At 44.0% G+C, this 13,555-nt stretch overlaps 1 protein-coding gene across 4 annotated transcripts in view; it reads left to right on the top strand.

Annotated features, from left to right (window-relative positions):
* LOC100646247 (protein patched) overlaps positions 1-13,555 on the top strand; it is an 87,385-nt gene that overhangs the window by 32,668 nt on the left and 41,162 nt on the right. Inside the window, exon 1 of one of the 4 annotated variants that reach the window (XM_048413772.1) lies at positions 4,975-6,754. The exons of 2 other annotated variants lie outside the window; for them this stretch is intronic. The gene's annotated coding sequence lies outside the window, so the exon portion shown is untranslated. One more of the 4 variants, XM_048413773.1, reaches the window with a different exon arrangement.

Here is a 13,555-nt window from a genome sequence, read left to right as displayed (position 1 = left end):
ACGAACGCGAAACGAACATGAAACACGTGACAAACCAGATCACAAGCAACATTTCCTGCGTAATTGATATTTCCGTTAATCCTGCCAATTAACTGAGCTAACTGAAAGTCGGGAAAGCAACGAAACGTGTCCGAGTGTAAGCGGATTGGTTTTCATAACGCGCAACTTCTCATTAGAATACGTCATTGACGTATAAACGGGCGAACGTTATCAGCGATCGAGCGGATGCGCGTAATGTTAGCCTCAATTTTGCACGATTATTTTCTATTTGCACGCTGCTCGACACCGTATACCGACCGTGAAGAAACAAGCACTGCCAAGGGGATGTTGTTTTTCAATCACCTGCGCGCCTGCGCCCGTGTACCTGTTACGCGTTTCCTGTTCGGTTTATTTTACGAGGCTGAATCTCTGCCCCTCCACGTATTAGTTTCTTCTTGACGTTTCTTTTATTTCACGGACAGCGTGAAAAATAGAGAGAAGGTTAAAAGGAACGAGAGAGATTAAGATCGTGATGCAATTTTCGGCGTGTCAGAGTGAGGCAATGATTCACGTTTCACCTTGTTTCCTGCAGCTGCGATTCGAATGCGAATACGAGTACGAGATCGGCGGCCGATCAGGGCGCAATTAAAAATCGACCTCGAGGCGGCAGATAAGATCGAAACGAACGAAACACACCGCGTTACGGCCAATGTATGCACCAAACACTTCGGTACATTTCTGACGATGCTGTGTGAACTCCACCGAAATGGCAAGCTGATCGCCAAATGAGCTAATAAAGAGGTTAATAAGATACTTACAAAATCAACAAATTAGAAATTCAAATTCTATTCTACGTTATAACACGTATATATAAACACATATGTATATTACGTTATCTATTACTATTTTATTCCATTTATTACATTACATTATCATAAATTTGCTATTTCATACACGTCAGGTGCGTCTTCCAACACAAAATATTAAACTGCGTAAAATTTCTTTGAATTTTCCGGTAGACTTAACAAGCATCCAATACTACGTTTATCGCTTCTGATTAGCTCAGTGTGGTTAAGTCAGGCAAACTGAGCTGTGGTATGGTCGTAATTATTCGAGATTACGCTTTGGATCGCGAGAATATTCTATCGAATGGGGCGCAGGTGGCGCAGTCTCGCTTTTGTGAATCGAACATCGAGAGCGTCCACTTAATTCAAGCTGTTTTGCCTTTATTTTCGTGTACACACCGCAGCGGCGCGCGCGGTAGGTTCGCTAAACAGAGAAGCCTTGGCACACGCGCCGATATCTCTCCGTCTCGTTCGCTCCGGTTCCTTTCTCTTTCCCTTTCCCTTCATCCGAATATCCCTGTACGGAGCAAGCGGATTCGTTTCGAATCTAGAGAGGAAAAGACGGCGCCTCGATCGCGGGAAGATCGGAAGAGCGGTTCCTTTTGCCCTCTTTGGTCGATAATACGTTCGTATGGCGGTATAGGTCATTCCAAGAAACGAGTGACAAGCTCCTTTCGTATATTTTCGAAAAATACAACTTGTTCTCGTCGATGTTCTTGTTTCGTTCGTTTATTTCCTTCTGTTAGCAGTATTCGAAATTTACTTTGCGTTGTCACTGATTTTCTGATTCAATTTGTAATTGTCTTTGGCTTCAAAATGTAATTTATGCTCGTAGTCCTTAGTCGAACTTACAATTATATAATTGTTTGAAATTGTTTAAAATTAGGATTCTGTCTTTGTTGCATCGTTTCAGTACAATACAATTACGTGTGTCTTATGAATATACAAATATAAGATAATATTTACATGATCGTTTTATTGCAGTACGGTTGTCTCAGCGCTGTTAATCAGTTAATTAGTTAGTTGTTAGTTAGTTAGCTGATAATTAGTTAGTTGTTAGTTAACTAGCAAGTTGCCACGGTTTGCATACTTCTATAGGAAGGAAGTTTAGGTTATGTGTTGTACTTTCAAATTTGCTAGCAAAATCGATGTTCGACGCTGTCGTCAGTGTCTCAATATTCATAGGGAATAAAATTCTGTCACTTTAAATTGTTATGGGGAATTTCTAAAATTTTTTGGAAAACTGAACTGTGCTATTAGTAAGCATTGTGTGCATCAGAAATATATTGAAGCAAATATGTTTAATATAACACAGAGTAGTGTAGCTTACCTCAGCTAACTCTCCGGTGGATCCGCGGCTTTACTTTAAGCGAAATACTTACGTTCACTAATTCGACAATTAACCGTCTGTTAAAATCTGTTTAAATACTTTTGTGACTTCCGTAAAATTTATACTTGTACCAAATATCCTTTAATTTCTACCGATAAATCCACCAAATTCTAAATTCCATATATCATATTTTCTGCGTTTTCAAAAGCCAAAACTAGTCCCAGATTTGAAAGGGACGACGTCGCATATACGTCTGACAACAAGTGTTTTTAAATTGACCATAGCGCGGTAATGCACCTTAGGTTCCCGCCAAGTGGATCCGCGGCTTAAGCCGGTATCTGCCTCTAGAACTCGGAAGTGTCTAGGCAGCGTCTTCCTGGAACGACCTGTACCGAGGGCCAAGCGGCGCAAGCAGGCCGCGGCGTTAGGGCGACAAAGACAGACAGAGGACGAAGGCACGACCGTGCACGAGGGTCGGCCGACTGCTTACATCTTCATTAGGCCCCCATGTCTCCGAGTGCGACAAAGAGGGTGTACAGTCGGCGGTTAGACGGAGACCGGCACGCGGTGAAGAAGAAAACGATGATGAAGAGCGAGAGGAAGACGAAGAAGGGACGAAGCATCGGGTCCATTGGCGAGAACGAAATGGAGAGAATCCGTAAGGCCGCAACGGGGATAAGAAAGTCAGAAGACCGTCGTCCAAAGACCCACCGGGAATCTGTTGTTGTTGCACCGACGGACGGACGGACGGACGAGAACGGCCGCGTAAACAGAGGATCTCATCTTCTATTTACTACGCGCGACTCCGCCAAGCTGCCTCCTTGCGCCAGCAGCTGCTGGATCGCGAGCATCCACTTCTCGCTGGAACTTGCGCTTAATGTTAATCTTAGCAGGTCATGCGACAGGTTTCAAATTTTTTGAATTGTAATTTTGTGCATTGACGTCTCTTTTGTTCACCTAAGTTGATGTAAATTCTTATATGAAGAAAAATTGAGAAATTGGTTAGTCGGACGATATACGAACTTGCACGAAGTTAGACGAAGTAAGGAAGTGACAGTGAGCGTAGAATTTGAAATGAAATTCTGAAATACCTGACCAGACCTGGTGAGCTTATTAGTGTTGAGAATTGCTTCGATGGAGCAGTTTCGTGAGAGGAAATAATAGTTGAAATTTCCCTGTACGTCGTCAAGCGAGTGGAATTTAAACGAACCTTATGTGTCATCCTCCGGCTGTTACAAATAGTACGTTGCTTTTGGGTATCTCGTGAATGCCTGCACCGACGCGTTCTGTACGTTTCCGCGCGTTTCAACTTCTCCCGAGCGCGTAAACATCCGCAGCACACGAGCAACGTTCGAGGCCTACGAATCTCGCTTCTCAACTGCAACCTACTCGCAGCGCTTCCTCTTTGATGCTCGCACGCGGTGGCAAATTCGCGTCAGTGAATTTACCTTGTCCAAATAAAATTCACTCGCTCGAACTAGAAAGCAATCGCAACGCGTCAGATTTCCAACACCAAAAAGGGTTCGTCCGTGACGAGGACGCTTGGCTCGGAACGAGGTTTGCGCAAGTAGAAGAGGCGCGGATTTATCGATGAAAAATCGCGCGATACAGGCGATAAGGTAATTCGGCGTGGTAAAGAGTGTGGTGGCAAGGGGGAATGAGAACCGCTGGGATTGGATGGGGCTCGGTTCCGGTGAATGGTCGCGGTGGGTGGCCCGGTGGGCTCTGTGTGTGCGCCAAGCCAACCCAGCCAGCCAACCAGCGGTGGGCCTGCGTGCCTGAGCGATTGAGCCAAGTCTCAGCTCCACCGTGAGCCTCAGAGAGCTAAGCCTGCTTCGAAGGGCCCCGTTCGTTTTCTTCTCTCGTCTTCCTTCTTCTCTGTACCGGCGCGACCCCTCGAAACTCCGTGAAGGAACCCACAGAGAAAGAGAGAAAGGAAGAGAAAGAGAAGAGAAGAGAGGAAGAGAGTAAGGAAAGGGGCCACGAGGGTTTCTACTACGCCAAGTAGCCTTAGCCCGGCTTCATCTGAGCCCTTGGCATCGCGCGGCCCGTCCTTTTTCCATCTTCGCGCCATGCCGCGTCTCTCTGTACTATCCATTCGGTGAGCATCAACCCCGAAATTTTATCTGTACGACCTAGGATAATGAAGCCACCGTAGGATATGGTTTGGGGGCAGCGTTCGCGAGCAGTAGGTAATTAGGCGTATCGGCGGGACCTTTATTCCTCGACCGGACCCACGGCCAGGTTTATCTTGGTCGTCGGCTTGCCATATAAATCAACTTTTATTGACTCCGGCTAAAACAGTGTTCTCGCGCACTTTATTGACTCGATGCTCGGCTATTGTTACCTGCTGGCGATCACGCCGCATTTATTGGTTGGCAACTAAGTAATTGCGGATTTGTAAATACCACCTAATGACAAAATCCGCAATCACTTAATTGCCAATCCAATAGTTAACACTTTACTGACCGCTAGCGGTTCAACAGCATACGCACGTCCAACCGGCAGCTGAGGCGCAGATTCTCCCTGGCGCCGGCTCTGTTTCGGTTTAGACTCTCCAATATTATTCTTTTCGTTCATCGCGAACGGTAAGTCTTTCAAATTGGTATAAAACTGTGGGAGCTTACAAAGTAACGCAACTGACGCAACTGAGGAAGGTACATTAGTACTGAATAACTAATTATTGCTCAAATAATGAGAAAGATTGTTGGCGACAAAAAGCCGATTAATAGGCTATCGGCCGGTAAGCGTTGGTGACAAATGCCGATTAATAGGCTATGGGTCGGTAAGCGTCAACGACAAGAAACAAATTAATTGGTTAACGGTCGGTAAAGTGTTAACGCGTATTGATGGGCCAGCAAGTTCGGGTAATCGTTCAAATTTAGAGAGGTCGCCTCGGCTCGCAGAAATTTCTGTCTATTCGTTTTATTCTTCCGATCCCGGTTACGCCGTTCCACCTATTTTTCTCATTTTCCAATCCGTACTGTTCCTGTCATCGACAGGACAGTAGTTTCTTCGATTTGCATCGAACGAGAGAATCGTCATCGACAGATCCATTTGGTCTTATGGTAACGATTTCTGTTGAATAGTAGGAGCAAGATCGAGTGACAAAGTTTCGACGTGTGCGACGGTGTGACACCGTCGAAACGATCGGAAATTTCACCATCGATTCGTATGGTTAGGTTAGAAAAGTGCGATTATCTCGTGAAATTTAGCTTCCAGTCTTTTCAAGCTATTAATACGCAAAAGCTGAATCGAGCTAAAACCAGCATCCAGCAAGCACGAGATATATATGTGCATGTGTGTATGTGTGTGTGTACGGTCGCTAAATAAATCGTTCAAGGAAATGTCACCGAGCTTCTGGCTGGTTTCATCGCTGCTTCAGAGGGGAAAACCCGACACACCCTTGGCAAAGGGAAGCACGTGATTTTTGTATTTTCACACGCCATAAAGCTGTCCACACGTGCGTTTTCACGACGTTGACATACGTTCGATCTTGTTAACACCAGGAACGGCATCAGCTTCCAGGACGGAAGAATCCACTTTCCGGAACTTATCCGTAAAGTGTCAAGGGACAGCGTTTCGTGGAACGTTGATCCAGTGACAGATGTTGGCCCATAGGCGGTGCATTGTTCGATTCCACAAAGAGAAAATAGAATACGTTCGATCCTCGACGACTTTCACCTACTTTATCGTATAGTGGATCATAGGTGGACCAAGCACATTTACAGAAACTTCAAAGGGTGCGGATAGCTGCAAAGGGCGCATAACGTGCGAAGATATAAAAAACGATCGAAGAGAAGCATAGTGGAACCTCGATAATACGAAAACACAATTTCAATCAAAACAATTGTGCAATTTCCTTCGTGCAATGAAGTCAGCTGTTTGGAGAGACGACTAGCGACATCTCAATGAAAGAAACAAAATTACTTCCCGAAAACCGTAGAATGCATAAAAATACTCAGTGTAATTGTACGATCGCGATAAATGTCGTCATGATAATCGAGTGCATTTTGAGTTTCAGTTTCGTACAAATTCGCAGACTCATTCGTATAGTTTCCAGTTATACGATGCAGCTGAGTCTGCGAGAATTGCTTCACACCGTAAATTCGTTCGATGAAACGTATTACACGGCTGCAACGAATATGATAATTGACAGTAACAGATTTTAGGATGCGTGATTGGTTCGCGTGACTTTTACCTACACGTCGTATTGCCAGCTTTTCAAAAGTTTACTCTTAGCTGCTTATAATACGCGTGCCTGTACTATGTAATTACAACAAATACGATAATCGAACGCAGTCAATTTCGCAACGCGTGAATGGTTCGCGTGATTTTTATGCAACGCCTGGTGCCAACCATACGACGATGGCGTGCGAAAAATATAACAAGAGCTGCCACGCGAATACTACACGCCGCTGCACACGAAGGTACTCGGTTACTCGTACGAGTCTTCCGTGAAGATATGGGTCGCTCGGGAAGTTTCCGGAAACCATTGCAGTTTTTGAAGAATTTGGACGACGCCAAAAATCGTATTAGGAAGCTTCTCTCCTGAAGAAGAAACCCGAGAAGGAGGACGAAATGCCACCCACGTGACTCGGTAAATATACGTCGAATGGAAACGTATTGGCCTGGCAACTAAGTGATTGCGACTTTTGTCATTACCACCTAGTTGCCAAGCCAATACATCGCAATATTACGCGCACTATGCGAAACGTTTGGGAATCGCATTCGGTCTATACGATCGACAAGGATGGACGATGAGCGCGGACAATGGCCACGGACGCTCGATTAGTTGAACGTACGGTGAAAGACGATCTGTTTTGCTCTGTGTGTGTTATCTGCGCAGTTTCTCTGCCACTCGTGTTACACGACTCGTGGCATTTTTACGAACGCTGGCAAAATGTAGAAACCACAAACGCCACAAACGAGTCAGGTAGTTTCTAAGAATTGACGGAAGGCAATGGTTACAAAAGAAGGGAGGAAAAATGCTGACCAAAAGGTAAATCCCATTCGGTTTATCCACACAAAGAGACCAATGGACGGCAGTATTTTCGACTAAGCGTTTCGCGGTTAGCGAAGAGAGCTGTGGTAGCCTTTTGGCTAGCAATATCGCGAAATTAACGTATAACCGGTAATTGGACGGAATATCCCTTTAACGATTTCACGATCGCGTCCTACCTTGTCCGGCTGTTAAGCCTCCTCGTTTGAAATTTAAGGAGGAGAAGTTAAGGAGGGCTGCCACCGTGGTTGCTTGTGCCGCTGCCGAGGCATTTAAGGACGAAGCACGAGAACCACGAAAAAGGGGGTGGGAGTGATCCGTCTGTTTCTCTCTTTGTCTCTCTCGCCCACTTTCTCGTTCTTGCTCGCTCTCGGTCGTTTCTGTTCGTTGCACGGAATCAAAGGGCCGCTCGTTGCACCTGTTCTCTCCCTCGTAGTTGTACGAGCCACGTTGGTTGGCGTTGCGAGAGAAAAGGAACGAGCTGTCCGTGTTGTGCTCGCTCCGTCGTTTCTTCTTTCTTTTCTGCGTCTCCCTTTCCACTCTTTTCCCCTTTTTCTCCGGACCTTGGCCATACTGTTGATTCAAGGCTCTGTCGGTCGTGTCGGTCGGTGGCCGCACTCTCCATTCCTGCTATTGGGGCGAGCATCGAATTATCGTTAAACGTCGCTTCTTCCTTCTCGCCGACAGCAGATGAGACACGAGGAGGAGGACCGCTGCGTGCTGGTTTTGTCGCATGTGGCAGAAGCAGCCCGTTTTATTCTCCGAGCAACCGTCGCCTAATTATTTTCCGGTACGTGCAATTTCGAAGGCGCTCGTTAAATCGAGCTACAGCTACGGGCGGATCGTCCGTTTCCCGAGATTCCCGCGAACGCAGTCGTCACGCTGATATACACCGCTCGTCCGCGCTCGGACCGCGCGGCTACGGAACCTGAATACGCGATGCTAACCGCAAGCAAGTACTGTTACTTCTAACCGAGCTCGGTGGCAACGATTAGACCGAAGATTGTATCCGCTTACGGGGAATTGAAAATTACGGAATTACGAAGTCGCAAAATCTACACGGTTCATACAGCGCGGGAAAATATGTCAAGTATGCGAAGCACATATTAGGTTGGCAACTAAGTGATTGCGGATCTTGTCATTAGGTGGCAACGAGAAGATCCGCAATCACTTAATTGCCAACCCAATACGATGGTAGTTGGAATATCTTGTAATTGAAGGAACCTCTGCTCGCAAATCTTCTTTTATAAAAGCAACGATGGTCCAGTAGAAGAATAAAGAAAATAAATAAATAATACATATTTCAATCGCAATAGAAGAAGAGCGAAATTGTATGGAGACCTTTGCCTCTTTGTATGTCAGTATGGAAATTTGAGATTGTCTACATTTAAATCGTGTCTCCTGTTAACTTTGGTATTATGTACTGTATTATATATTATATAATATACTACATATAACATATTACAATGCTCCTATGAAAGCACCAATAACGTGTGAAAATATCAGAAGCCTAGCAACGATGGCCCAGTAGAAGAAGAAATACAATAAATAAAAATAAAATAGACGAATAATGCATATTTCAATTGTAATGGAAGAAAATGTGGAAGTTTGAAGTTGTTCCAATTGTGTCTCCTGTTAGCTTTGGTATTACTTTGTATTGGCAACTAAGTGACTGCGGATTTTGCCATTAGGTGGTATTGACAAAATCCGCAATCACTTAGTTGCCAACCCAATATGACTCAAAATTAAGGCTATGGACATAAACATTTTTATTTTTTATTTTTTTTTTTTGTATTTAATTAAAAAGTTTCCTAAGACGGAAAGAAAATCTAAATATTTTGCTTGGCAATGTACGTACAATCGTAGGTTGTCAGTGTCCACGTGTGATCACAGGCACCTGAACGATCGTGCAATTGGTTTACTCGTTTGCGGTTTGGTATTACGAATTGCTGGTTTACAAACCTGACATTCGCTCTCTCGTTTGAGGCACGCTGACGTTGAACGAATAGCGGTACGTACGAGAAGTAAAAAATACGCCAAATGTAGAAATACGAAGCGTATTTCCGCAGCTCTCTGCCTCCCATCTTTGCCTATCTGTGGCAATAATTAACGTGATTACCGAGACTTTAAAAATCGGAAAATTACTAAAATTACTTTCGATCGTCACGTTGAAAATGATCGAAATCTCATGAATAATTACTAAGATATTTTCAAATTAATAATCTTGTGTTAAAAAATACGCTCAGTCAACGTGATCCTTAACACGACCTTGTTCACGATTACGCAGGTGCATTGACTGTGATAAACAGCATTTCGAAATCGAGCTTATTTAAAAAATATCTCAGAAATTATTCCTTTGGAATCCCATCTTTTTACGCAAAATTTGACCATTTATTCGAATTGAAGAAAAAATATTTAGACATTCCATGAGGACTGCAGGATTCCATGAGGATCCACGAGATATTCGAAAACTGAAGGCGACTGTAATATCTCGCTACAAAACTAAGGTAACAGAAAACGAACTAGAGCACCGTACGCTGCCCTAGATACCGTGCAACTTTTATTTGAAACATCTTCTCATACTACTGACGACTAACTTACGAGCTATTTTAAATGATCGCGTTTGAAGACTCAAGCTGAACAAACAGAAAATTTGGTAGACTTACGTCGTCTTGATATAGATACGAACGAAGCTAAGGCAGTTTTCTATAATACCTTCTACGGTATTCTGTAAACGGATAGTACTTTCTCGAGTCTCATAAAAATACGCCAATGAGAAGCGATGGCAGATAGAAGACGAGTGGCGCGATCGAACGGCTGACGATTCGTGGCACCGTCACACTGCGCTGTGATCGCAATCACCGCAACGCGACGATCTGTCGATGGAGTGCGCCACGTGGTCGATCTGCGATCGGCAAACAAACGGACAGAGCGTGCGTGGTTGTGTCGGTGGCGGCGACCCGACGCGTCGGCTGAATGAGACGGGGTGGACAAAGGCGAAACACGCGGCCATTCAAAGGTGCCCCGGAGGGACAGAGAGCAAAGTAGATTCTTACACGGTACGATCACGGTAGCCGGAAGGGCGCGGATAGACCGGGAACGCGATCTTGCCCCCGTATGGCAGACAGGGACGGAGAAATAATTATAGAGACGCCCCGCCGATAAATCAAGATGCGCGTTTCCTCTCCCCTTCCTTCCTCTTCTTCCTTCTCTACCCTCAGCTGAATCACAGGCGCTCGGTATATTCTCTTCGCCTCTTTTCCTTTCCAAGCTTCTTCTCTCTTTCTCCTCCGCCTCTCAGCTTCCGTCTCCGTCCTTCTGCTCGCTTGCCTCCGTTAAGACGCATGTTTCGTGCTACGCAGAGCGTACAGAGGGAAAAAGAGAGAGAGAGAGAATAGTGTCTTTATTACGCTCCGCGCTGCATTCTACAGGCTGATTCATCTTGCTCGCGGAGCGCGTGCGCGCTGAGGCTGCGCGCTAGTTCACGTGGGCGGCACCAGGCACGGAGAGGGGAGGTCGAGAAACTCGTTGTAAATGATTCCGTTCGCAAGGAAACGTTCGGCTATGAAACTCGCGCGCCTATGTCTGTAAGATGGAGACCGCGGTGTAAGTACAGGCTATCTCAGATCTACGGGTCCTCCGCCTCTCGCAGCGCGCGTTTTCCGGCGTTTCGATCGCCGCACCAGTAAATGTTTGTCGTTTTGGTCGCGTCTCTCTAATGCGCTCAGCGCGACGCGGTAGCTTGCAGATAATTACGGATATCTACTTTTCCTCCTGTTGATTCGATTCCGAGAAGATTCGCGGATATTCCGCCATCGCTTCTTTCTTATCTTCTTTTCTGCGCGGCCCTCCACGGACAAATAAACGTGTACTCGGAAGCGGCTCGCTGGAATCGCTGTCGCCTCGTCATGGGGTGAATTCCGCGAGACGGTTTTAACCAGTTGACCGGGGAATTTAGTTTGAGAAAGCTGTGGACGGGTGCGTAAATGAAAACAAGCGACGACGAGTGTACGCGTGGGAAATGCGCTGGGAGAATGCTCGTGTTGTGAATTTTACGACGAAATTAAAGCGAAATGACGGTGGCTTACAGTTTTATTCGAAGAAATGAACAGTTGATCGTTGGAAAAGTTAGTGTTATAGGAAATCTGAGAGTTGCAACGGAAACACCAAATTCGTAAGGAAGAAGAAGTAAAAGAAGATGGAAGAGATTTAGTTGGTGTTTTCAAACGTTTTCCAATGAGACGCTTGGATTTTGTGGTCGACCAACTTTCAAAGTTTGCGTTTGTGGAATTGCATATTTCTCAATAATGTGTTCGACACACTCGACTAGAAAATTTAATCATATTATATTTATTATACTATATTTTCATTAAAATAATGTAATGTAAAATATCCACCCAATTTGTAAGGCGACATGATTACACAGACAATTCGGGCATATCTAATATAACGGGGAAAATAGTAAACTTAGTTTGTAAAAAAGAACACATTATACGGAAAATAAGCGATATATTAAAGAAAATAATCAAATTTTTCTTCATACGATATATAGCAGTTTTACTGACGGTATAAAGTAAAAACATACCACTAAATAACATTCTTATTACTTCTTACTAAAATTTGGATTTTTTATAGTAAATGGTAATTTGTTTATTTTGTACAACGATTATACGCGTCAATCGCACTGAAACAAAGTTTTGAGTCGACATATATACGCGTCGGATGCAGTTAACTGGTTAAATTTGCAATGATTCTTCGCGCTCCTAATTCTTCTTTAATATTCTCTTCAATAACTCCCTACTATTTTGCGTGTTCTACTTAAAACGTATTCTAAAGACAGCAAGTTGATGGGAAGCAATTTAAACAATTTTTTTATCAATTATTGTCCAATATTATTATTAACATCATTATTGTTGAATACGTTATTATTATCATTGGTCATCTAAGTAAAACAAATATCAGTTGACACCAATTTCTAATTATTACTCACTTCTTAATTATTACTTGATTATTTACGAACGTAAATTCCTCTTAAACTCCGTACTTTCAACGTTCCCATTGTCACGTAGGATGTTATATGCTTGTCAACAACGTTGTGTATTTTTGGCGGTCACAGCTAAAAGGAGAGGTTGCCTAGATGAAACGTTCGATTACCATAGCGCGTATCAAATATCACTTCGTCCTCGCAATAATCGCACAGATCGGCCGTGTACACAGAAACGACCTGTAGCGCGTGTTGAAACCTTCAAAGTACTCGATACCCCGTCGATAAAGTGATTTGAGTAAATGATCCCCTGTGTAAGTCGTCCGGTATCAATAACCGCTACAACACGGTTTGTTACGACCGTACGCGTGCCACAGTACAACAATAAAAATGATCTGTACTACGTTTCCTCGAGTGCTGTCATTGTAAGTTGAAACTGGCCGATAGCTCGCTCGGTAAGAAGGTCGCTGCTATTGTTGTCCGTGAACAAATACGTAGCGGTTTTCGACATTCCACGCTGTTCGTAGCGCACCGGTAGGAAAGAAAAGAGAAAGAGGCAGGAGGAAAAGGTCGAACGTGCGCAATCAGGTTCCCTTCTTCTTCGCGCTACCTTCATTACCGTGTTGGTCTGCCCAGAGTTTTACGGTCAGGGAGTATCTGTCCCTCTTACCCAGGTCGGTAACGATGACCCTTTATTTTACCAAAGCTAAATCGACTGCTTTCCTCGACCGTCTACAATCGCGTCCCTTCCCCCTGCCCCTCCTAGAACGGTATTACATAACGTCTCGTAACGACTTTCATTAACTCGCGTCACGATACGCGTGTATTATACAAACAGTCTATAGATTGGAGGGTAGATAAATACGGGCAATTATTTCTGATTAATTATCTGGCGTTCGTTAGCCGGCTATAATTCAAGCGACCGCACACGCCCGGAAACACATTTTTTGATGGAGATTTTATTACGGGTGAAAAAGAATTCCTTGTTGAGTGGAGTATACAGTGGAGGACAGAAGTTTCAGGCGATTCTATCTCCCTGTCGCGGAATTAACTACATTTATATTGTATATTATATGTTACATATTAAGTGAATGGAGGTTCGAAGTTGTACTTGCCGTTAGTTTACAGTCGACATTTTCTTCTACGAAATTCACACGGATAAAATTCTCTAATTCATTTCAATTAAAATTAAAACCCGGTAAAGCGTAAAATAAAAATTTTTGCAATTTGCACTTATACATTCTGCACTTAGCCTAACAAAACACTCAATCACGTGAATACCAAGGATGCACAGAATCAGAATAGAGTTGGACAGTAATTATTTTTTAATCGATTTCTGTAATCGATTATTTAATATAGTCGCAGTAATAGTAATCGTCAATCAATCTATACGATCGTTAATAAATAAATCATAG

The sequence above is a fragment of the Bombus terrestris genome, chromosome 17 (genome assembly GCF_910591885.1).
Source record: "Bombus terrestris chromosome 17, iyBomTerr1.2, whole genome shotgun sequence".
Lineage (NCBI taxonomy): Eukaryota > Metazoa > Arthropoda > Insecta > Hymenoptera > Apidae > Bombus > Bombus terrestris.
Note: the sequence above shows the minus strand (reverse complement) of the source record. Positions and strands in the feature narration are given on the sequence as shown.